Raw genomic sequence first — 4,390 nt, forward strand, 5'->3', positions numbered from 1 at the left:
ATAAAACAATAGTCAAATAAGCCAAATTACAAATAAACAAACGTATCAATAATAAAGCAAAGACAATCTAAACAAAACCTTAACCAACTATGACAAAATGTTAAAGTAAACTAAAATACTAAAGTAAGACTAAAGTACAATTAACTTTAAACCCCGGACGAGCCCCCACTTGTCACAGGCCGGCTCATAGCCTGTGGCAAAAATGAGGGGACATGGACAACAGGTATAGGCCAATCAAAAGGTTCTTTATTATAAACCAAAAAACTATTAACTTTAACCAAAGAAAAAGGAATGAGGTGTGGAAATGTCATAATGTAGGGTGCATGTAAAGTGCATGGATGCATGAATCTGTGTGTGTGAACATGACTGAGTGGAAACTAAGTAAACCTACAAAAGGAACAAACAAAACAGGATCATACCTGGAGGAGCAGGGAGAGAGAGAGAGAAGAGTGGTTAGTGAAGCAGTTTATACCCTAAGCCCAGGTGGCTCCAATCACGCCAGCTCCAATCACTAACGACCCTCCTCTGCCTGCAGGAGGACCCGCCCCTGCACTGCAGAGGAGGGGCTGTGACAAAATGTATAGAACCTTTAAAACAGAAAAAAAAGAAATACCTTATTTACATAAGTATTCAGACCCTTTGCTATGAGACTCAAAATTGAGCTCAGGTGCATCCTGTTTCCATTGATCATACTTGAGATGTTTCTACAACTTGATTGGAGTCCACCTGTGGTAAAATCAATTGATTGGACATGATTTGGAAACGCTCACACACCTGTCTATATAAGATCCCACAGCTGACAGTGCATGTCATAGTAAAAACCAAGCCATGGTTTGGCACAGAGAGATCTTTGATGAAAACATTCTCCATAGTGCTCAAGACCTCAGACTGGGGCAAAGGTTCACCTTCGAACAGGACAATGACCCTAAGAACACAGCCAAGACAATGCTGGAGTGGTTTCGGGACAAGTCTCTGAATGTCCATCTGCAGCCCAGCCAGAGCCCGGACATGAACCCGATCAAACATCTCTGGAGAGACCTGAAAATAGCAGTGTAGCGTCACACCCCATTCAACCTGACAGAGCTTGAGAGGATCTGCAGAGAAGAATGGGAGAAACTCCCCAAATACAGGTGTGCCAAGCTTGTAGCGTCATACCCAAGAAGACTTGAGGCTGTAATTTCTGCTTCAACCCGATTAATTTGTAGCTTTGCTCGTCTTGCTTACCAGAGGTCTGAGTGAAGAGACGACAGTGTTGTTGACAGGGTCACTCTGCATCAGCAACCCTATTGGTGAGACAAGTATTTCTTTATTCTGTTCCTGAAGACCCAAAGGGGTGCACATCTTAGTTTTTGAGCTAGCACTAAAAACGAATCAATATCAATTGATGATTTGATTAGTGGAATCAGGTAAGTAATGCTAGTAGTGCTGAGATGAAGGTAGACTGTAGGTGGAGTCAGAGGGGCTTAACGGGCATGATACACTAGCACAGGATGCTGCGTGGTGAAATACCACTTCCCATTCATTTCAATGGAAGGAAAGCAGTGAGAAGAGGAGAGGGCAGGGGACATTTGGGTGGTGCAAAGGTGGCGTGGAAGGCGGTGAAAAATCAACTTTTCCTAACTTTATGCAAATCACCAGCGGCGACGACCAATCATATCGAGTGGTTCCCATGACGAATTTGACGCTATGCGACCCAAGGCTGGAGACGTTCTTCAGCAAAGACGGCTGACAAAAATACTAGGATGGAAGCAAATGTAAGTGATTATGTCATAACGAATCATGATTTTTTTTACATTTGACAGGAATATGTTAGTTAATGTAGAGACAAACGATTATGTATCTTTTTATATCATGATAATTAATGAAACTTGCAATTTAGCAAGCTAGCTGACTAGCTAACATTAGTCAGCTAGCTGGCTAGATTTATGGGTGTTATGACATTGTAATTCTGGTTGTTTAATAATTTAGGGAGTCCTGAAACAACCAGCAAACCAGGCTGTCATCTTCTGAAACAGTGGATGTAAAAAATCTAGCTAGCTAAAGCATTTACTACAAATTGAATGTACAATTTTGTAAGCTTGCCTTGCTGATATTTGCCATGCAATGCAGATAGATGAAATAACGTAGATAGCTATGTCCTTGCTTATTGTGCAGTGGAAGATAAAAAATACCTGTATGCCTATGGATGTGTAGCTAGCTATCTAGCCGATCTGTGTATGGACCCAAACGTTTGGTATAAACGTTTGAACCTCAGCTATCATAGCCAACTTCAAAACAGTCTGAATGACATTAATGGAGCCTATGGATTAAGTAGAATATAATATAACTCTGTGCCAAGCATGAAAGTCATATAAACATGTCGTTATTGCCATGCATGAGATCCCCACATTGTAGCCTGTAGCTTTAATATATTCACTGATCATGTACTCTACCTTGGCAAATAAAGGTGTGTGGAGTAAAGGTGGTCTTGAGTTTGTTTTCCTCTGGTTGCACATGTAACATGCTGGTCGAAATTAGATAAAACAGATTTAAGTTTGCCTGCATTAAAGTCCCCAGCCACTAGGAGCGCCGCTTCTGGATGAGCATTTTCTTGTTTGCTTATGGCCTTATACAGCTGATTGAGTGCAGTCTAGCACAGACTGGAATATGTTCCGGGATTCATCCAATGTCATTGAGGAGTATACCACCTCAGTCATCGTGTTCATCAATAAGTGCATCAATGACGTCACCACTGTGACCGTACGTACATATCCCAACCAGAAGCCATGGATTAAAGGCAACATCAGCATCGAGCTAAAGGCTAGTGCTGCTGCTTTCAAGGAGCGGGACACTAATCCAGACGCTTATAAGAAATCCCACTATGCCCTCAGACGAACCATCACACAAGCAAAGTGTCATTACAGGATTAAGATTGAATCCTACTACACCAGCTTTGACGCTCGTCAGATGTGGCAGGACTCGAAAACTATTATGGACTACAAAGAGAAACCCAGCCGCAAACTGCCTAGTGACACGAGCCTACCAAAGAGCTAAATGCCTTTTATGCTCACTTCGAGGCAAGCAACACTGAAGCATGCATGAGAACATCAGCTGTTCTGGACGAGTGTGATTACGCTCTCAAGGGCCAATGTGAGCAAGACCTTTAAACAGGTCAACATTCACAAAGCCACGAGGCCTGATGGATTACCAGGACGTGTACTCAAAGCATGCCCGGACCAACTGGCAAGTGTGTTCACTGACATTTTCATCCTCTCCCTGACCGAGTCTGTAATACCTACATGTTTCAAACAGACCACCATAGTCCAAGTGCTCAAGGAAGCGAAGGTAACCTGCCTAAATGATTACCGCCTCGTAAACACTCATGTCGGTGGCAATGAATTACTTGAAAGGCTGGTCATGGCTCACATCAACAGCATCCTCCCGGAGACCCTAGACCCACTCCAATTCGCATACCGCCCCAACAAATCCACAGATGATGCAATATCAAATCGCACTCCACACTGCCCTTTCCCACCTGGACAAAAGGAACACCTATGTGAGAATGCTGTTCATTGACTACAGCTCAGCGTTCAACACCATAACACCCACAAAGCTCATCACTAAGCTAAGGACCCTGGGACTAAACACCTCCCTCTGCAACTGGATCCTGGACTTCATGATGGGCCGTGACCAGGTGTTAAGGGTAGGCAACAACACGTCTGCTACGCTGATCCTGAACACTGGGGCCCATCAGGGGTGTGTGCTTAGTCCCCTCCTGTACTCCCTGTTCACCCACGACTGCGTGGCCAATTACGACTGCGCTTTGGTCCACTCTTTCTGACGAAAGTCGTTACAGAACTACCCACCACAACTGGATCAAGCAGCGTGCCCGGGAGGAGATGGCATCCTAGTCTCTGGAGGAGGTTGAGGAGAGGATAGACTGGACTTGGGAGCAAGTATTGGAGAGATACAGAAGCCTGCCGAGGAAGCAGGTGAAGGCAGCGAGAGAGGAACTAGTACGGCAACGACGGAAGCACGAGAGGCAGCCACCCCAAAAACAAATGGGGGGGGGGCACACGGGTAGATTGGCGGAGTCAGGGTTGAGACCTGAGCCAACTCCCCGTGCTTACCGTGGGGAGCATGTGACTGGTCAGGCACTGTGTTATGCGGTGATGCGCGATGTATCTCCAGTGCGCATTCACAGCCCAGTGCGCTCGTTGCCGGCTCCCCGCATTTGCCGGGCTAGAGTGAGCATTCAGCCAGGAAGGGTGGTGCCAGCTCAGCGCTCCTGGTCTCCAGTACGCCTTCTCGGTCCAGGATATCCTGCGCCGGCTCTGCGCACTGTGTCGCCAGTGCGCATTCACAGCCCAGTGCATCCTGTGCCAGCGCCCCGCATTTGCCGGGCGAAAGT

This window comes from Salmo trutta, chromosome 5, assembly GCF_901001165.1.
Source record: "Salmo trutta chromosome 5, fSalTru1.1, whole genome shotgun sequence".
In the NCBI taxonomy this organism is placed as follows: Eukaryota; Metazoa; Chordata; class Actinopteri; order Salmoniformes; family Salmonidae; genus Salmo; species Salmo trutta.